At 38.2% G+C, this 22,500-nt stretch overlaps 1 protein-coding gene across 1 annotated transcript in view; it reads right to left on the reverse strand.

The window, feature by feature from the left end:
* Positions 1 to 22,500, reverse strand: part of ZNF536 (zinc finger protein 536) — a 324,478-nt gene that overhangs the window by 248,136 nt on the left and 53,842 nt on the right. Inside the window, exons 3-4 of the mRNA XM_026042304.1 lie at positions 18,400 to 18,479; positions 6,621 to 6,692 (exon numbers count right to left, since the gene is read on the reverse strand). The gene's annotated coding sequence lies outside the window, so the exon portion shown is untranslated. The remainder of the gene's footprint in view (positions 1 to 6,620; positions 6,693 to 18,399; positions 18,480 to 22,500) is intronic.

Genomic DNA, 22,500 nt, shown 5'->3' on the forward strand with positions numbered 1-22,500 from the left:
AGGGCCTGCGGCGCCAGCAGTGGGATCCGCTCCCGCGGCTTTGCTCGCAGCGGTGCCGAGGCAGCTCCGAGCGGGAGCAGGGGCCCGCCGGCTATTTTGGGAGCTCTCGGCACAGGGCCTTTCCCACACCATTCCTCGCGTGACTTGCAGGGCCGACTGCGCACAGGGGGCTCGCTGCACAGTAAAGCAGCTGGGAGAGGACATCACGCATGCAGTTTCGCACTGTACAAAAAACTATATTTTAAAGAAATATTGCAATTAAGAAGATTTCAATCATAACTTAAGCTGCTGTCAACAAACTTAAAAAAAGAAAAAAAAAAAAAAAAGGAAGATAAAAAGAAAAAGAAAAGATAATTCTTGTTCTCCCAAGCGGGGAACGAAGGTGCTACTTCCAGGGAGACAGGCTGTACCCAGCAGAATGTTTGGGCACTAAGTTTGTTCATCTCATACAGTATCAAAGATAAAAAGAAAAGACAAACTGCCCCGAAAGTCAGTGCTACCGTAACTGGGATCTGCGCTGAGACTGTCAGCATTAGTGCCAAGGCTGGATGGTCAGTCCCTTGAAGTAAGTATTGGCAAAAAAAAGAACTGCTCTGACCCACAAGTCTGAGGAATCCCACAAACTGCAACACAGTTAAATATTATAAACTTCAAATCTTCATGTACCTAGAACAAATACAAAAAAAATTATTTAAAAAAAATGCCTGAGAGCTCATTTTCTTGTACTTTTCTGGAGCTTTTCTATCACAAGTCTTTACACAAATGCATCATATTTACATAGCCCTGCCTAGTGTTAATGTTCACTTAATTTTTTTTTTTTTTTTAATTTTACTGGAAGGTATATTTTTCAGTTTAAAAAAGAAAAGCAGCTCAATATTTTAAATAAAGATGCAACACTTCACATGAGATTGCTAAATTCCTAAAAGTGTGCTGCAATGGGGTTAGGAGAGTGCAAACCAGTGCTGCAGAATTGTTCGACTCCTCTGTAAACAGGAGCCAAAATGCATCAGCTTTCGACTACAGGAAAAGACCTACTAAAAGCATCAAGATGTTGGGAAGACCGTGTCCTGCAATGCCAACTTACTGCAATAAACCCAGCCAGTATCCAGACTGTGGGGTTCTGTGCATCTCCCATCCTGAATGCAGGAAAAAGCACCAGGATCTCTGCGCCTACTGATATTGGGAGAAGAGCCTGAAGGGGACCTTTTTTTTCATAAACTTTTTTTTCATAAACTTATGCAATGGACACAGGTAAAAAATAATTCCACTCAGTGAAAAAAAGAGAGATAAAAAAAAGTATTTATTCTTCGTGCTTTGTTTTTGTTTTGTTACCATAGTTTTCAGAATATTTCAATTATTGCAAAAAACACCAAAACTGTTATTTCCCATTATAGAGACTGTTAAACTTTTTGTTTTAAGGTCACGTTTGTGTATTAATATTTAAGCCCACACAAGACTGGGAGCAATATAACAGTGGGGGAAAATGTGCATACAGGTTTTTTGTATTTCAAAGCCACAGTACTGTAGATTTCCTATTTCCATTATTAGTAGTATAAAAAATTAGTACACACCAAGAAACATTTTCACTCCTACTTTCATATTGCTTCAGATCTTAACCTGACATTAATGAGCAAATACACACTAGGATGATGATCACACTGCAGGATAAAATGGCTCATATACTGCGCTGATAAGTTAAGATGAAAGAAATCCAGAACAAAGACACAACTGTACTGTGGAGATATGTTTAGATTCCAAATACTTGTATCAGTCAAAGATAGAAACACCAAAAAAAAAGATAAATAAAAACATCCACTTTTTCTTCTTGTCTGTATAATAAATATACTGTATATATTTATGCATTGCTCCTTTACTACGCCTAGCTATCATTTACAATACATGGACAAATCATATCTGTATTTTCCATCATCTCTGAGGTGTGTTTCTAGCTTCCATTAATGGTATTCCCAAAGCAAGAATTGAAGTTTCTGTTTAACTCATGGGCGACAAAGAAGATACCAGATCAAGCCAAGGCCGACCCTAGTGAAGTTGGCCTGCAGTTGGGGAACTGCTGAATATCATTCCTGAAACAATTCGCCCAGTTCTTGGAACAGAGCACGGAGATTTGCACCAGGCAGTTGACAGACTACCCAAGCAGGAAAGGCGTCCGCAAAATCCCGTTTACTTGACCAGTGCATCCCTCCAACCACCACTCCCGCTCCAGCTATGTGAGAAAACAACACAGATTTTTCCCATTATACCCTACAGGGACCCTTCTTTCTTAACAATATTTGGCACAACAATATTTCTCTGCATTTCCATTTTCACTAGAAGTTTTTTGATCTCTCATGCTGACCTATTGGCTTATTTATCTAAGACATGAAGACACTTCATCCTAAAGGAACATGGCACTGCTTGCTCAAAGTGAATCTGTCATTAGACATCCTAAAATATTATTTCCCCCAAAAAATGAACCATAGGTATGACAAAGGGACAAGGCAAGAATAGAAAGGAAGTGGTAACAGGATTGGTAACAACTTCCCCATGAGTATGTCACATACAATGGTATGCCACCTTGATCAAGAACTACTATTCATAAATACTACTTCAGCAAGCACTTTCAGCACTCTCACCAGTCAAGATTAATAAAAAAAAAAATGAAGAATTTTCTTTAATGGCATCAGCAGATGTAAATACTACAGACATTTACAAGTGCTACATAACAGCCTGTTCAGGTACTGTATGTAAAAGCACGTTCAGGGAGAAATAAAAAACAAACAAACAAACAAACAGATATCTTTTGTCTTAATGGCAAGAAAAAGTAATTTATCCTAAAGAGCGAACAATAGTGACACACGTGAATCCAGCTAGTTCTTGTTCCCTCCTCCAGGGGGGGAGTCAATCCAAGTTTACCAAATCTAACTGTCTGCTGACACTGCTTTGTGATTTCGCAGCTTTCCTTGCTGATACTGTGCAAAGGACTGACGTGGTTATTCTTGGTGGTTCATTTAAAAACAAACCCGAGAATGATTGGAAGTTACCTGATCAGATGATTCTTCCACTAAACAGAGGTCCATTTAAATATTGTAGCTTGGTCAGACTTGGGATAAATCAGCCCAAGCAGATCACCAGTTTAATACAGCTGCCTTCCTGCCAGTACACAATCTAAACCAGGTCCTCTGCCTAGAATATTCTGTGCCTGGCAAACCTACCACAAAACTCAGCTGCGTGCTTTTTGCGGAGAAGAAATGTAAGCTGAAATGAAACTATTAAAAAGAAAAGAAAGGTCTTCCTACTTTTTGATTAATGCCCAAGTTATCTTTCATTTTAACTGCTCACAGAGTACGAGAATTCATATCCTAATTAACTTAGTTCCGGTTACACCTGCTTTCACAAGATACACATCTCTCCCATTCTAAATTCAGATCTGGCTCAAATACACAAAAGGTCAAGCACAAAATTCTGAGACTAGATTATTATTTTCAACATGAATTTCAGAGTATTTCTAGTTGGGAGATTTCCATCATAAAAAAAATCTGTTTATAGGTTGTTTTTAAAAAAACTTAACTCTTGCCCTGCTCTTAATTGTTTTATATTAAATATTCACTAGAAATACATGGGAAATTTGCACATAATTCATACTAAGTGTTGTCCTTGTTCTGGAGAAAAGAAGACTAGCACTTAATCATTCAATTTAATTAGTGGTTTTTGTCAAGTGACAGACTGCCACTTGATTTGGTCACTGTGTCAACCACGTTATGGTTCCATCCTTCTCCTCACGACTCAGCTACTGAGCAGCACTTCACATCCCCTCCGGTCTTTGGCCCACTTGGGCAGTAAAGTTCTCCGGGACAAGAACTGGGATGCCATGCTCAGTACCAACCCTGGTCAAAGCTGCAGTGCTTTACTGTAATACTACCAACAGGTGAAGCAGAAGCTTCCAAGAATTATAAAATGCATCTCACAGGGATCTGCTCCTACTCCTCTCCTACACAGGAAATCAAGAAGAAAACCAAGTGAAACCTCTACAGAACAGCCCACTCAGGACCACAGATAAACCTCCGTGCTACCCTAAGGAAAGAGAGCACAGAGGTCAGTTGCATGTTTGTATTTCTAAAGAGCAGAAAATATCAAATATCCTGCTTGCAGAACAATTCTTCCTCTAGTCTCTTACTGACATTGCCATGTAACCACACAATAAATATTATCCTGCTCACATGCTTCTGCTTGTTTAGTATACTTTCTATTTGACGCTATCTGGCAGCATAAGTTTTAGTTAGTCATCTTAAAATACTAATGGTTGTCCATCAAAATAGAAAAGTGCATAATAAAAACAGGCCCTAAAACTAACAACCCTATATTTGTACAGTGTTTACACAGTGCTAAACATTGCTAGAAATGAGATTAATTACGCTTCTACAGTGCCCAAAGCAATCAGACAGATTACACACAGGTAGGCAAGCATCTACCTAGAAATGAACAAAAAAAGATGCATAATCTCTATATACCATGTACAGATACACACAACAATAAATTAACAGAGTCAACTTCATATGGCCTTCATTTGTGCAAGAGGAGGGAAAAAACACCCCACCCAGTGATACAGTGTTAGGTGCAGGATGACAGAAGGGAGTAAATGATGACTTAAAGTGTCGGGAAAACATCACCGGAGTTGTAACTTTAGGGTGAATTTCACTGCTTAAGGACACGTAAGCCTATTCTGAACAAACTATAAGCAACAATCCTGTACGAAATAATTGTGCAATATCAAGAAGATGGATTAGATGTATAACAGTCTTTTGCTGCTCCAATTTTTATTATTCCAATCTAATATCATTATTCAGGTGGTAAAGTTTTATGTAAACTTAAAAACTTCAAAAGTTAAAATTACATCCATAAGAAAGCTTTGGCTGTGCCTCTGTTATATACACCTAGGAATGTCAGATCTGTTTCCTAAATATGCAAAGTACAAAAGCAATTTTTGCACCTAATTTGGCAACACTACAACTGTAACTGTATACATTAATCTGGCAAGAGCAGGTAGCAATATCTAATAGCGGTTGTGTGAATGCACAGTGCATTGCATAATTGTGACGACTGAGCTTGCAGCATAGCTGTGCAATAACTTCCTCTGCCCGCTGTTAACAACATGGACTTGGACTGTGTCGGATGCAGGCACTCAGGCAGAGCAATAGCTACAAAAAGTCTTTCTGACCCAAAGTCACAGCACGGCAGGGCTCTTTATGGAGGTGTGTTGAAGAAAGGGGATATAAAGTCCACTTGGTCCATGTCTGGTTACTGCATGACACACAGGGTTGCCAGAACAGAAATCCTCTTATTGATTAAGATACCAGGCAATAACCTCCATACAACTGCCAATAGAAGGATTATTTGTCTATATATTTCAGTAGGAAAGAAATACAGAAGCTTTTGGAGAAGGGAAAAGGTACTTTCCTTTTAATCTTTTAGACTCTAATAGTCATAATTGACTTTCCTGTACAGTTTAGTCCTGGTTTATCATATTATTATAGTGAAAAACAGTGTCTTACACTGATATTTATACACAAATCTTTATGACTTCAATTGCTGCTAAGGATGCAGAATGGTGGCAGAATATGGTCATTCACCATTAAGGCCCTAAAGCCTTCATAATTACTGAGGATACAGAATATTTATTATAGAGACTATGCCAAGCCTCTTTTGTGAGCTGCCCTGGGCTGTTCTTTGAGCCACATCAAGCAAGAAGTTTAAATGAAAATGCTCCCAAGTTTCTGAAATGGTTTAATATAACATATACTGACTGTAATATTCAGTTTATAGTAGAAAACTATTGCCCCTTGGTTTGAAAAATGACCTCTAGTTGGCAATTTTATTCTCAGCTTCATAGATTATAGTCCACCGTTGGTCATTTTCTCAATCCACAGGGCAATACTTTTCCATAACAAGCTCAAACTGCAATCAGTATTTGTAGAGTGTTACACAAGTTGAGGATAATGCCTCAACACATTCTTTTATATGACTAAACAAAAGAAATAACAACCTGGTGACATAGACATATGGAGAAAAGCTGAGATAGCAGAACAGGATATTTCTATGCACTGAGGAAACATAGTTTACTGCTTTTAATACACAGTCATCTCTAATTTTATTTCTTCATTAAGTGTTTGGTTTTATATTATGTCTGTTCTTATTTCTCAAACACTAGATTGTATTAGTATGAGATTGTGAAATTGCAGTGATAGATAGGCTAACACTGTAAAATCACATTAAAATGTATTCACATGCAAGTCTTAAAGATCAATTGTTCTTGGGCACACAAAACATATATTCCTGAACTTATAGGTCTGATATGAGGAAATTCTGACGTAGGTCAGTAGGCAAGTAATGCTTTCAGCACCCAGCTATACTACATAAATATGAGATGAAATGCCACATTTCAGAAAAATAGTCTCCTTATTATATAATCAAATAGGAATTTTGTGTTGAGGACAGAATAGAAAGAGATCTGGAGTCTACTCTAAGATGTGCCAATGACAGATCTGCCATTGACAGATCTTAAGAAAATCACCCCAACATCCTAAATCACAGTTAATCTGATCTATAGGACTAATACAACTTACCTAGCTATCAGCAGAGTGATGAGGTTTTAATTCATTAATCAACACATGATGGAAGCTCCTGCAGATCTTTTACTGTAAATGCAAAATATTTATTATTACAAGAGTGATCTCCATCCTCCAAAAAGAGAACTCTGTTTTAACGCAGCTACATGCGACACCCATCCATGCCCACAGACAAAGGGAATAACTTTCCAAGTTGAGGCCAGTGGAGTCAAGCCGAAGCAGATATTAAGACATCCTTCCTCTCGAGATTTAGTTTCCTGTCATTTAAATTACTGCACCATAGTTGCTAGGGATCTATGAAGAGGCAGAAGGGAAAAACTCTTGGCTGAAGGCTACAATAAAACACCTATAAGATAAAGTTTTATTCTAGACCTGCATGATGCAGAAACTATACGTATCTATAATGCTGCATTTTCTGATATGAAAGAGGTAGATAGCTAAGGTTTTTTTCTGCATTTTCCACTACTGTTTCTATACTGTTGTTCAATCACAGACTCACCTGCTTTCTCTAGCTGCAATTTAAGTGGTCTGGATCCATTTAGACATGTGGAAACTGCACCCCTAAGCTCTAAAACATTTGAGCTAAAGAACATATTTAAATCAGATTGCCAGGAGTGATGGCTCTTTATCTTACAATTTTTCAAGGAATTTACATGTTTAACTCATTAATACTGTTTGGTGCACTAGATTTTACATTTTTACGATTTTAGAAGACGGGTTTTCTAACAGGAAAGAAAAAAGGCAGCGATTTCTTTTTTTTTTTTTTTTTTTTTTTTNTTTTTTTTTTTTTTTTTTTTTTTTTCTTTTTTTTTTCTTTTTAGGTTTTTCATTTAAGGTAATAAGAACAGCATCTAGGTGCCACAACATAATGGATTCATTAAGGAATATTATGTTTATCTTAAGTTGTGAGCTGTACATCTTCATAATTCATTCACAAAAATTAATATATTATACCATGCTCCATAATGATATATCTTCCATTTTTACCAAACCTGTTGAGAATAAATTGTTCTAAATCAGATTATCCTGTTATCCAGTGAGAAATGTAAAAATTATACTGTTATTTTAAGAATTTACAATGCTGTATGCAAAAAGAACATAATATTCTCACTGTGCTTTTGAACTGCCATATTACTCCTACAGTTAGGAAATCATAATTGCTACTGCCACACCTAAAAATCAAATGTGATGTATATTACATCTTTCTCCATACACTGTTCATTTGGTACCTTAGTCACAAAGCCATTTAGAGCACATTTTTAGGACTATCCTTCCACTACTGACTTCTTTTGTATGTAAGTAATGCACGTATGTAAGTGTATACAACTATGCATACAAGGGCTCATAAAACCCTCAGATTTTTTAGATCAACAGATGAAAAGCCCCTAAATCATAATGTACAAATGTTTAAAATATATTTAAATGAGCTTTTAGCAATTAATGCCTACAGTATACGTACACTTAAAGTTTTGAATTTCATGGTACTCAGCATTTACAACAATTTTTTTTTTTAATCAAATGACCATTTTAGAATGACCAAAAAAACAGATTGCTCAATTAATATACAAAGTTCTATCTTGGTGACATCTTGAAATTCCTGCAAGTGGTCAACTACCCTTTACTTTCCCTGCCAATTCTTTTCCCTTTTACAATAAAGTTGTTTCTGTTGTCCTTAAGCCGCAATGCCTCACGAAAAGTAAAATATCTGAACATTATCTATATAGTAATCCTCTTCCTGAAGACAGAATGTCAGAATTTCTAATCCTACACAGATAGAGTACTTCACATCCACTGTATGTTTTATTGTAAAGACACAGCAATACACTATGTTTGATAAATCATGGATGTGTCTGTGTACAAAGAAAAAGGCTTCTCTCTTTTCCTACAAGATGCATCCTTATTAAAACACACAGAGATTGTATGTTAGCACTGAAACAATCTTTGGAAGTTCTGTAATAGAGACATCTAAGTTTAAAAAATGAAGTAGTCCACAGGTCAAACAAGTTCCTGATGAGAAGTGCTTAACCAGAAATATTATTTCAGTGATTCTTAAGTTTTCATCCATACATCAAATCCTAGAGAGTCTCCTAATGAAATAAAGCTGATCTTTCAAAGCAAAAAAGAACTAAATCCTCCCCATTGCTTCACCCTGGTTTGTAACTATTGAATTATACAAACTGTCCATATGTCTTGCTTACAATGAAAACTTTTTTAAGGGAAGTATATCCTATGATGGCTGATCACAGGTTTCTTCTATCTTCCTCTAAATCTTCTGCATCTGGTCATAAACAATGGAACCTGACAGTCCCAAATGGCAACTGTTACAGTCCAAGATTTTTTAAAATTGATAACTTCAGTTCCATCAGTGAATTCTGGATCAGGCAACTTTAAGTATATGGCAGTTATGCTGGCACGTCGTCCCTTTCACAGACCTCTTGTTCACCTCATAATTAACTGCATCATGTCTTCATTTTGCTTGCAAACTTACGTAAAGCTATCAAGGCCAACCAGCTCTTGTAAAGCTTTATCCAAGTCAAGGCTCAACCAGCTTGGAGAAGGAAGTGTCTCCAAGTGTCCACATGCTGTGCATCTCCACACTGGTGAGCGTGCCTGCATGGACTATCCCCCAGTTACAGATGAAAGGATGCAAGCTGAACTAACTGCTATTACTGTATATACCCATCATTTAGTAAACCGAGTAAAGCATTTGATTCTTTGAAGAGCAGGTATTTTTTAATGTACTTCACATCTTCTTTAAATTAACATCACAGAATAGTATCTATATGCATAAATACAGACACCTGTACCAGTTTAATAAACCTGCAGCCTGGGCACATCCTTCATCCCTTTAGTCCTCCTCTTTCGCTGGAAAGCTCCAGGCCAGTGCCAGTAAAGCTAAGCGAAGCCAAGACCTTTGCTGCTTCTAAGCAGCAGTAATTTCTGCCCATGGCGCCATTCAGAAGAGGATCAATCAAATCACAGAGGTAAGAAACCCGTTTGCTTATGATGTGGCTGTCACGAGTGCAGTAAGTTTGCAACACCTTCCAAGCATCAAAAAGAAGCACAGAAGAAATGTGAAAAACGACAGACACTCTCGCAAAATATACCAATGCAGTTCTCCAACCTGAAAAGCAGAGGTCAGAAGATCAGGAACTCACAGTTAGGGTTTTCCTATCAGTTAAACAACATAAGGATTCTCCTGAAGTCTTTGATTGATGTATGATCTTTTCTTTCTTTTCAGGCAGAACAGCTGTCCACTGAACTAGAAGAAATAGCCCTGAAGACAGTGCTGTTTCTGATATGACTTTGAGAAGGAAAATTATCCCACTGATAAATGCTTTTCATGGAATTTCTAAGGAAAAAATAACATTAAAAATTGACATCCATGAAAGAATTTTTCTTTTCTTTGAGGAATTATCGTATCTTTTGGTGAATTGCTTGATACGAGAAAGAAAAGCTATGCACTCAAAGCTGCTGTTGGAAAGAGCCTAACTGAACAGAGGCAAGAGGTATATTTAGGAGGAGGACAACTGAATGACGAGAGGAAAAAGCAGAGAACCTGCTCATGACCTGGGATACGCTACAACTTCTTTCCTTCAACCTCTTTGGAAGGAAATGCTCTCAGAAAGCTGATACGTTCATTCTTAAAGACAGATAAAGAGAAAAAAAAATGCCATAGTGACAAACAACAGACATAGCTTGATTATGTCCAAGAAAAACAGAAGAAATCACCACCTTCGCAAACTTTCTTATCAAAAGCAAAGTCCTTGGTACAATTTAGTATCAATTTATAAATTCTAATGGAATTATATGGATTATATAAGTGGAGGATTTAAACTGCTGTGATAATCCAGTGAGATTATATCCAGATTAGAGGGAAAATGGTATAAAATTGAGCGTTTCTGGGGCTTGCTCTAAGGCTGTGTTTTAGCAGTGCAGCGAGTGACTAAGAAACTTGTCTTAAATAATGAAAAGCCAAAGCACACAAGTTTTTTTTTTTTATGTCTTTCTGATTTTAAACTATATCTCATTATGACACTTTGATACTCTCACCAGCCTCTGATGGTTGCTGTCACAGCAAAAATAAGAGAAATTACAACTGTACATTCTTGCTGCAGATCCAGTACAACATCAACAGCAGCAAACACAACACCAGTAGATCGCTCCAAAGCCTCGGTGAATCTGCCATTCCATCAGGTGTTTAACAAATTTGGGCAATGCCTGTAGAACAGGGTTCCTACATATCTAACATGAGAGCACAGATGTTGGTTTAGAAATGTCTAGCAGAAGAACACAATGGCTTCCTGCACATTCTTGAAACCTTAACCTTGAACTCTTGACCTACCCCTCCAAAACCTTTCTTCTCTCAGTACTACACATCTCTCCTCAACTCCACTCTTCTCTGTTTCACTCCAGGTGAACGAAGAACTTTTCTTCCTACCTTCCTGCCCCAAAGCCTTTCTGAACTTCCCTAGGAACACACTTTCTCCAGTAGATGAGATCTTCAGCGTCAAGAAACTTAGAGAGTTACACATCCTCATACAGATCTGTACAGTATGAGATAATGTTTCTGCCTCCTCTTGCTTATCTCAAATGGCTTCCTTCCTCCTACTCTGCACTCTCTCCTTCATCCCTGCTTCTTACAGTCCTCTTCCTCCTCCTCCTATGCATACTGCTATTAACCCTATGGTTCAAAGCAGTGCTTCTAGCAGCTGTTGACATCTGCCCACTCATCTGCTTCCTCCTCCTTGCATCATCACAGGACAGTCCCTGCTCTTACACAGATTTTAAATACAAAGGCTGAGACTACAAATCTTGGAAATCTTGTTTGATGGGATTCTGACAATGAAAAAACAGGATATAAGAACATAAAAGCATCCCTGGTGTAGTGTCTAATCAGGAAGCCAACTAGATCTGACAGACGTTCTCCTCTCTGACCCACGAGTAGGAAAGAGTGAGCGTTTATGGAGGAGAACAGCAGCTCCGAGAACAGCATTTTATGGTCTGCTGTCAGCTGCCACCACTCAATAAATAAAAAGTACATATATGTGTCTGGATTTGTACTTCACCATTTTCCCTTTTTCTCCCCCACTTTCAGTTTGCAGTGGCAATCAGCAATTATTTTGGGGAGAAAGACTCCGTAACAAGCTTACAGGATGCCTTTAGTAATAAGATAATTATTCGTTACTCTAAAAAGAATTGTAATTTTTAATTTACAAAGAAATCAAATAAAAACAGCTTTCATCTTTCCTAATATGCGAAAGAAACATTCTCTGCCTACAACTCAAATTATCATTCTCTCCTTTGTGCAAAATGAATTGACCCAGAAAACTAAAAGGGTAAGAACCCATATTTGCTGGGCTTATTCAGCAGCCAAAAGTTCATGAAAAACACTGTTGTGTATCACATAGCAACCACTTGATGCCCATTGTTAAAATACAGTAGTTATTCAAAAAGTAAAATCTTGCATTCTCAAATAAGAAGCCAGGCTACAATGTGTGTTTACTGTTTGGGGGAAATAGCCGTCTTGCCATTTTTTCTTTTTCCACAGCCTTGGCATATTTGGTCAGCTATGCAATGTGCAGTTACCCACAAAAAAAAAAAAAAAAAAAAAAAAAAAAAAAAAAAAAAAAAGAAAGAATTTTCCTCCAGAGTTTTGCCCACATGACAATGTCCATTCAGGGCAAAACTTGAGATCCCTGTTTGAAAGCTAAGATGCAGCCATGCTCTTTCGGTGCAGCCATGCTTTGTGTAAACATGGGATATTCCAGAGGAAGTTTGTGTGTGAGGCGAGAGGGAGAGAACTTATCACTTTCTAAGGATTGAAGTTACACATTTTTACCCGTTCCCAAAGCTAACTACTGTCAGGAAGTCCTTTATACATGTACGGATGTCAACTTGAGTACCCTTGTACTTCTTGCTTGCAAGTACCCTCGTACTTGTACTTCTTCCCAGTGCTGTTACGAGTCACTGCAGCTTTGCAGAAATAGTAACTTTACACGCATTTTTTTCTCTGATTATCTGCAATAAAATACAGTAAAAAAGTAGGATTAATATAATCTAAAGAGAGGAAAGAAATTCAGCTGTAGAGAAAGAAAAGAATGTTAAAAATTGGAGCATGTTTTCTTTAAAATATCTGAAAAGCAGTTCCCAGTCTTCCAGGAGAGTTTAAAAAAAAAAAAAAAAAAAAAAACCCACCCTCAGTTACAGTCACACCTGAAATACTGTCCACTTAAATTGTAAAAAGCAAAGCCAAAATCATTCTAAAACAAAAAAAAAAAAAGAAAACAAAAAAAAAGTGAGTTCCTGTCTTTTTCCAGAGAACCTTGCTCTGAGCTTAGCTGAATTCCAGTAAAACGTGTGTGCTTCTTTCAAATGTCTGAGAAGAAAGTTGGGTGATAGCAACTAACCCCAAACATGCAAGGAGGTGTGAAAGACCTGGAAAACGTGTGAATGGATCAGATATCTAGGAGCAAAGAAGGTGACTTTAGTGAGTCTGAGAGATGCACTTGGCTGTTTCTAAGACAAGAAAACAAAGATGGAAGTTGCAACCTACCGGCCGCAAGGGTTTCTGCTCCCCTTCATGAAAGATATTTATTGCAGGTTGAAAGAAAATGCAAAAAAAAATCCAGTATGCCTCTTTAATGATACAACTTGGCTGGCTTACCAATGCAAACATTAAAACAGAAGTATAGAGAGAGAGACACACACACACATTTACACTATATATACTTGAATCAGTCCAAAGTTTGATTACCACATAGTTATAGACAGGGATTGTCTACGCAGAGGAAATACTTGGTCGGGTCACTGACCTGTCTGTGACACGTTGTGGTGACTCTACGTGTCCGCTAAATAGCTGTCGCTCGCTACAATAAGACGGTCACGCGTAATTCATCATCAAGATCCTGGCATATTTGGTGATGCAAGCAGCAAGCTGTTATGTCCAGGACACAACTGAAATGTGCAAACTTTCTGCTAAAAAATAGGAAGTATCTCTTCAAGAATAACCTGAACTCTTCCGCATAACTCTGAAAATGCAAGCTTCTGGAGCAAAGAGACTCCCAACTGCAGTTTATGGTAGTTTATGATCAGTCAAACATAACTGTAATACCTCCACTCCACCTATACAAATCACAAAAGATAAGTTCCTCTAAGGACCAGTAAAGACCAAGCCCAAAACTTGTATCAAGCACCATGTGAGGTCTGCAAAAGCCAAGACAAAGTGTAAATGAGAATAAATTGGAATTTCTATAACCGCTCATTCATTTTACCTGCTTTTATCTAAAGAACTCAAAGAGCTCTCCAAGTGTTAATTAAATTACACAGTATTTTTGAGACAGGTAAATGGTATTATGCCCACTGGGGAACCAAGAGAACATTTATGTTTCATTACTAAAGTCACAGAGTAATTCAGTGGCTAGTAATATAACCCAAGGATTACCAGTCACCACTTCTACTCCTTGACCTGGTGGCCTCACAGGAGATAAGATTAGCCTTAAATGACAAAAATACTTTCCTCTTGTGTTCTGCTGTCTTTCAAGAATTAGGACACCTTTTTTTTATTATTATTTTATTTTTATTTTTCTGCTTACTTGGAGGTCTTTCTTGAGAGTCATACAGAAGACAACACTTCTTATTCTACCCAAATATGCGAAAGGGCAGCAATATGCATGTGAAACTACAAGAGGGCAGGAAATTGTAATGCTGTTATAGCACATATAGTTGCATCAGGATCCTCTTCTCCCTCTCTTAACCAGCCATACTCTTTGGGCTAACAAAGATGATATAAGCTCCTACATAATAAACCCCCACCTCAACAAAACAAGGATGGAAGGATGTGCAGATTAAATAATCTAGCAGATTCACTCAATTTTATAATCATCCACTGAAAGGACCAACATAATCAACAATCAGTGAGGGCCTGAAGACGCTTTATGTCATGGAACAGTCTACTAAAGCTACTTCAGATTGTAAAGAGGTGACGAGGAAATATTGCATTGTCAATTCTATTTTTAGACAAAAATAATAACAAAAAAGGAAACTACTGGCCTACGTTCTGACTTGGTTCTCTGACCAGCACAGCTGCAGGGTGCACGAGGAGAGCTGCAACATGATATAACACAACCTGCACAATGTCCAGCAACTCACAGTACAACCTGAGGCATCTCTACTTCCAGGCCAGTACAACCCTGTTAGAGCTTTTGCAGAATTTATGTCCATTAGTAAACTGATTTAGCAGTGTGTTTTTAAGAAAGGATATTCTGATAAGTAACTATGTCTTACTAAAGATAGAGAAGTAGTTTTCTGAAGTTGCTTTAAACCTTTTGGGAACAGCATTCGAGTACTGTCCTTCCTTTTTCCCCTTCATTTCCTATCATGTCATGAAGGATCAGCTACAGAGAAGAGGTGAAATGCCTATGTTTTAAATGACCAAGGCTCAAGATTGTCCTTATTATGACCAAGAAAACAAATAGCTATGTATGTTTCTGGTAGAATTATTGTTATAGGGCATGACAATCATCATCTATTTTATTTTCCTAAAAATATGTCTGAAGACTCACACAGTTTATAATCTGCATTCAAAATATTTTTCTTTGTTTACATTGATTGCATATTTCAAATCATGTTACAGATGTATCGCTTTGGCTAAATCAAATAAGGAACCCAAATAAATGCAAGCACACACTTTCCTTGTTCTTAGACATTGCTGATATTTACAACATTAAAATATTTTTCTCATTCATTATTTATTGTGATATGATGAAACAGGATGTATTTAACAGAACATCCCAAAGTAGAGCTAAAACGTGAACATGCCATTTCATTTAGATTTGACGGAGACCCTTTAAGTGCCTCCCCAACTGCAATAATGATGTCTTTGGGTGATGGAAATTTAAGATGTTTTGTAAAGATTGAGTGGTATCCAAACTCTTAAACTATCCTGATTAGGAGCAGCATTAACAGATGAACCCCATATCCAAGGCTGGGAAGAGCGTCTTGACAAAAGACCCTTGCTGGGGAGCCCATGCTCGAACTCACCCTTGGCACCCGCGAGCACCCAGCATGACAGGAAGGCAGCTGTGCACGCCAGGCCCCAGCACCTTCCCAGCCCCGCTGGGCTCTGTGACCTTGGGCAGCTTCCCGCTTCTGGCATGAACTGGCACCATCTGACAACCGGAGCTGGGGTCAAGCCAAACTACAGCTACATCTCAAGTACCCTCATGGTCCTTAAGAAAGACTTTTTTTTTTTTTCCCCAACATATATGCACACCTTGGATTTAAACAGCACAGTCTAGCAGTGCACAATTCCATTTCCAGCTCTCCGTTAGGCACAATTCTGCCTATTTCTGCTAGCAAAGAACTAAGGAAATCCCAGACAGAGAGCACCTCAGTAAAGCCATTGTAACATCAGGAACTGATAACAGAGTAGCAGCAAACTTGCCTCCTGGCAGTATCTGGGCAAGAACGCAAAAAAAGAAACCTGTATTTTAGCCCAAATGCCTTTTCTTATATACTGCCATCTAAACATATCCCGTATGATAAATAGAGGAGAATAATCAGGAGGTAGTGAATGCTTAAAACGCATCCTTAACAATTCAAAACAATGTAATGCATATCTCTCTTTACATGTCAAACAATTTGCCTAACAAATCATAATAATGCAGAATGATATAAAATTCACCCATCAAGCCCAAATACATGCACAAAGATTACCATGGCAAAGAACTGTGAATTTCATTAAATATGTTAAAGGCAAAAAAAAAAAAAAAAAATCAGCTTTGAAAAATAGTAATCCTGTCTTTCAACAAAAATATTATAGGAAGCTATGAATTTGGTAGATCTGAATAGGATGTTGGTACATGTTTTACTAAGGTAATATAATGGCACACTATTATTAGATCACATTAATCATTACTGTGCCAAAGGCACTGACAGCACCACTGAAAAGGATTGAAAGGGCTGGTAATGGATATAAATTACCCATTGTGTGATAAAAGGATTTTTACTAAGAAGGTAAGAATAAAACAGCAAATTTCTAATATAACTGTTGTGTAAAAACCAAAATAAAAGTAATCCAGTAGTAATATCCACAAAATCAGAAAGTAAGCACTTTTAAAACAAGATAAAGTCACAATAAAAATTGTATACAATATGGAATTAATTTTGTGGTGCATAATACCACTATCAATTTAAGCAGTTTACACGATGACCTGTAAGAGGTATGGTCAAGAGAAAGGCAGCCAGAATCAAGGTAGAGTTTATACATGTGTGTTTTAAGTATGTAGGTTTGGGATTTTTTGCCTGCTTGCTTTGTTTTAAACCTACGCCCTCGCAATACTGCCCTGAAATTCAAGGCATTTTGAGAGTCTTCTGGTTTTTGCATTAGCATCACAACAAACAGGACATCTCTCAGATGGTTTTATTTGGGTTACAAATTCTATTACAAAACGAACCACAGCTTTTGCTGAGCTATTTAACCATTTGATTGAAACCATTCATGCTACTAATTGTCTGCTTGTGTGCTCCTGCTTTATTCAGACAAGTATTTTTTCCTGATATTAGTAGCAACCAGTGAAGAAAACTGGTCAAACTATATCCTCATACCCAACACAATAAACCCACATACCTTCACTTAAGTTGATAGACTTTTTCTAGGACCGGTTCCCTATAACTCTAAATGTCTAAAAAACAAGTAGCTCGCATTTGATTAGTAAGTTTTTAAAACTGTGAGCCATATGCTTAAATGAAATAAATTCTTAACTACAGACATCAATCTTAAAAACACTTACATCTACGCTTAACTTTACTCACGTGAGTAATTCCATTAGCATCAGTAATTCAATACCTGCTTATGCACTTGCAGTACTCATGCTTTAATATGCCTGAATATTCTCTCTTCCTTAGATCAGTTATAAATCACTACAGGTCCTCCAAATCACACAATTTCTACTGACCCATATGACATAAAAATAAGGGCACAATCCAGTCTAACAATTATAACAAAGAGGTAACATAAGAATTTGATTTGGGAGCAGAAGCTATCAGAAATTTTGATTTAAGAATCAATTAACCCACACGGAATGTAGAATTAATTATTGGTTATTTCCGAAGATGCGAGATTTTAATTTCAAACTTAGGGCCAAATAACCAAATTCTGATTTCACACCAATTTTTTCCACAGCAATCTGATTCCTCAGACTTACAGAGCTTTTCTTCTACTGTACTGGAATAGCTCAGAGGAAAATCATATATATAATGTGGTATATCCAAACACCCACCAATTTTCATGGATATTCTTCTCATGCTAATAGACAATAGAATATGGTTCTTAATAATATGCATGAGATGTTCTATTGAACATATGCAAAAAAAAGAAGTAGTGATAAAATGAATTTAATCGTGAGTGTCATGGATTTTTTTTTTAATCAGCAATCTGTTGATAAGTAATAAATGATGATTCATCGCTAACACAATTATTTGGTATCAACTGTATAAGATGAATGCTCATGATTTTACGAAGCAGATCTTTTCTTGAAAAAATATGTTTGCAGCTCACTACATCTCAGAAAAAAATAAAATAGTTTTTCTAAAAACATAAACATATTCTTGAAGGTGTTAAAAACATGAAAACTAATTTTAAAATCTCATCCATGCACTTCATTTTCACATATATTTTAACATGGGAAAACTAACCTAAGATCAGGAAAAAACTAACCCTAGATCCATATGCAGAAGACGATGTTTTGAATACAAAATAAGTAAGTATTCTTACCAGTTGCTCTTAAACCAACGAATCTGTTCCCTGGCTGAGGAGATTCTTAAAGGAGGCGAGATAGGTACTGAAGGTCGGAACTGCAAAAATAAAATCTGTGAGAAACTTAAAATGTCAAAACTTCATTTTTAAATCAGACATTTGTGTTAAAACATTACAATGCCACCTCAAGCAGACAATCTAGAGAGCAACAGCAAGCACTGAAAATTAGAATATTAATAGGATTAACACTGTTAATTTCTTAAACCTTCATAATGTATGAGTTTGGTGGTCATTTCATTCTGGGAACTGAAAAGTTCTTTCAGTTCTGGATTGTGTTGAGAAGGAAAACTTCTCCTTTAGATAATGCTGAGGAACAGAATGAAATTCTTCTGATCCTTTCCCTTAGACAGTGCCACAAAAGAGGGCAAAACAGGATAAAACAAGTTGCAGAGCATACTCCAGAAACCCAGTTATTCTCTTTGACATTGATATTCTAATCTTTCAAACTGAGCAAAAAGGGAACGGCTACTAATTGTATTTTTACTTTTTTTAATTCCATTTTATAACAGAAATAAGTCCTTTGTAGATGATCTCATCTAATAAAGCCCACTTAAAAGAGATAAGAGCCAGCAGCAAAAGCTAAACCAGAATACTTCCACGGTATTTGTCAGCACTGAATTTAGGCCCATTACATTAGTAAGCAAAACAGAAACAAGGACACAAAATAAAGTTCCCTCTACTAAAGCTATAATCTGAAGAATTTATGACCGAGAATGTTTATTCCTATGCATGTCTCGCAAATGAAACTGAAGGTCATCTCCAAATAATGCACTGTGGAGATCATGGCAACCAAACTGCTCCGTGCAGCAGGGTCTGGCTCTGCGAGGCCGGCTGCGAGCGCTGCAGCCCCCGAGTGCTCTGCGGAGCCCCCGGGGCTGCCGCGACGGCCCCCGGCCCACAGCTGGGCCCTTCGCTCCTGCTCAGTGCAGTTAAGGGCTTGGCCATCTTATTTTACGCAGTTTGAATCAGTCAGCACTGGCAGGACCATGCTGGACAATTTCACCGGTTGACTTGAAGGGTAAACAACAATTCTGAGGATTTTTATTGACGATTAAAACCGTATTAAGTAACTCTTCCAATTAGAAGATCATTAATAATACCCGATTTTTTGTTTTCTTTAGCTGTACAGCCTTCAACTAGTGCAATACCTCTGAGAGCTTCTTAACACCTTACCAGACTCCAAGCTGTCCTGTTTACAACCGATATAACTGCAAAATATCCCACTTGGTCCATGCCACCTGCTCTTTTCGCTCCTTCAGCTCCTCCATATCAGACCAGGGCTCCTTATTTTCATTTTTACAGTCTACCACAATGTTTCCTGAACCTGCCTCCTTCCTCCAGCCTGCAAAAGTTACCAGCCTTAATCAGGCACTTAGAAATATTTTCAACGTGATGTTCTGCCATCCTACTCCTTTCAAAAAGGCGAACCACACGAGGAAAAGCTTCCAACCCTTCCTTATAACTCAGATTTCCACAGTTAACTACCAAAAATTCAGTAACAGACATCTGCTTTGCCATCACAACTGCTTCTCATGCACAGCGTCACATCTCTTTTTTGCCCTCTCCTCATGCCTGGTTTCCTTTGTATGTCAATTGTCTCTGCTTTTATAGTTGAATTATAAGCCCTGAAAGGCAAAGCCTTTCTCCCCATTACATGTTTTTACAGTACTGAGCACAATGGGTGTTGAGCAAGTGTGAATCATTACTCTGCTCTGGTATCCCATTTTTTCACAGGCGTAACCAGCTACATGAGATGCAAACCAGTCCAGCCCAGCACCTCCAGGGCTGCTTGAAGGTAATTTTAACTCCCTAACCAAAAGATTTTCAAAACTTTGTTATCGTGTTTTGTTTTCCCAAACAGGAAATCACAACTATGTAGAATTTACCCATACCATTTTAGAATTCAAGTCATTTTTGATTACAATATTTGGACATAGAGGAAAAACAAATTCACAGACTGCTGTACGTAAACACAGGTCCCATCTAACATTTTCAATTGCACAGTGTCTAAAAAGAAGTGACAGCTTGTTTGTCTGGAATTTTTGCTGTTGTTGATGTCTTAAAACTCAAGATACACTTTTTTAGTGTTTACTTATGCCTCATTCAAAGCAAGAAAGCTAAGAAATAGAAATGAGATAATAAGCTGATGGTTTCAAAAGATGCTATCTCACTAAACAGGTTCTTAGTACTCCTACGCTGACATTGGAGACTATGTTTGCTATGTGCTCTGCTATTACAAGGCTACTTGTGTTTAAGGGAAAAAAAAGATTTTGCATACACGCTCATGACTTGCAAAATTCTAAGAATGATTCTCCAGGGACTTTTGCTAAGATGCTTTATAAATTCTGATGACAGACAGAACACAGTAAAGCTTCATCTCTTAAAGTCCTGTACTGATTTGTTTGGAGGCTTCGTGTCATTGATCAGCATGTCAATGTCTCTTGCAATCTGCTTTCCAGTTCATGACTGTGAGTGAACCCCTCAGGTTTAAAACCTTAAAAGATTTAAGGTCTGTGATACATAACCTCATGAACAAATTGGGAAAATCTGTAGCTTTACACATTAAACTGTAGCAGAAATGATTTAAAGCCTTATAAAAAGATATTTTACTTACCTGTACTAATATTATTCTAGCACATTTGACACTGACTGTATAAAGCAGATATTTTAAAGGTACAGGCAGCAAGCATCATGAAATCAAATTAAGATACTTCCACTTAGGTCAAATTGGGCCAGTTTACTAGTGTCTAATACACTTGCTGGCATTAAAAAACTGCATTGTGAACCTCTACAGACCAATTTATCAGAGGAGAGTCTCCTTCAGCAGCCGCACAGCGCAGCAGTCCCGCCTGGCTCCAGGGAAGAACCTCCTGTCCTGCCACCCAGGTCCCCTCTGCGCTTCTACCTCCAAAGGAGAAACCCCAAACGCCTTCACAAAGAGGATGGAAAATAAAGGTACCACCAAGCCACAAGCTTGGGCAAAAGGGCACAATCTTCGTTCATTCTTAAGGATGCCTATATAGTTCAATATGGCTAAAATGAATTACACCCATTAAAGAAAGCAATCCCTCATCCCACTGATGAGAGGGGGACTAGAAGGATTTATCCATGCTATGGGTGGAAATCTACTGCATGGCAATAGGAAAACAGATGCTCGAGTGAGCACTTATTCAGAATCATGAGACTTTTCCCCAAATACTGAGTGTGCAAAGGCTTCAACACAAGGCTCTTAGTACCACAACCCATTCCTATTAAATTCAATAACAAAAGTCCTGCTAATCTCAAGGTGACATGGCTTGGGCCCTCTTTAAACACCATATCCTTTCTGATGGAATGAGGTGTCATGTTTAAATAATTATTCCCTATCAGCTGCTCTTCGAGGGCCTCTTGAAATGCTGTTGCATAGCTGCTCTCACCCATCAGAGATGCAGGGAGAAGAGCGAGTAGCACAAGGAGCCCGGCACTGCCGCCATGCAGTAAATCCTTCACTGGCCTCCACAGGGTTGCACATGTTGTAATCGCAGGATGGGACCTACCAGGCCTTGAGGGTCCCTTCGGTGTCGCTGGGAGCTACTTGCACAAATGAGAGAAAGAAACAGCCCCTGAGCAGGATGTGGGCAGGAACCTCAGTGCTCTCAGAGAACCACCGCACTGAGCCCACTGCTCAGGCCAGGTGAGGATCGAGCCAACGCAGCTGCACCACTGGGTGGCTCTTGAGCCAGGCCTTCCTCCACACACGCTCTGGCTGGATGGCTGGAGACTCCCAGAACACCTAACAGTTTGTACCTCAGTACAAGCCACAGAACTTTAGTTCACAGTATCTATATTTGAGTATCTGTCCGTGACTGCTGGCAAAGCTGTGGTGTTTGATCTAATACTGTTCAGAAAGCTCCTTAAAATCACCAGGGCTGCACCACAGGTCATCTCTTTCCTTTTCCTTCATGATGTCAAAGAACCTGGGCGGTGAGAAACTTCATGTTGAACAAGGGCAAGTGCAAAGTCCTGCACCTGGGGAGGATAACCCCAGACCCCAGCACAGGCTGGGGTTCTGTACTGACG

The sequence above is a fragment of the Nothoprocta perdicaria genome, unplaced genomic scaffold (assembly GCF_003342845.1).
Source record: "Nothoprocta perdicaria isolate Ctin4 unplaced genomic scaffold, notPer1 scaffold_30, whole genome shotgun sequence".
Taxonomy (NCBI): domain Eukaryota; kingdom Metazoa; phylum Chordata; class Aves; order Tinamiformes; family Tinamidae; genus Nothoprocta; species Nothoprocta perdicaria.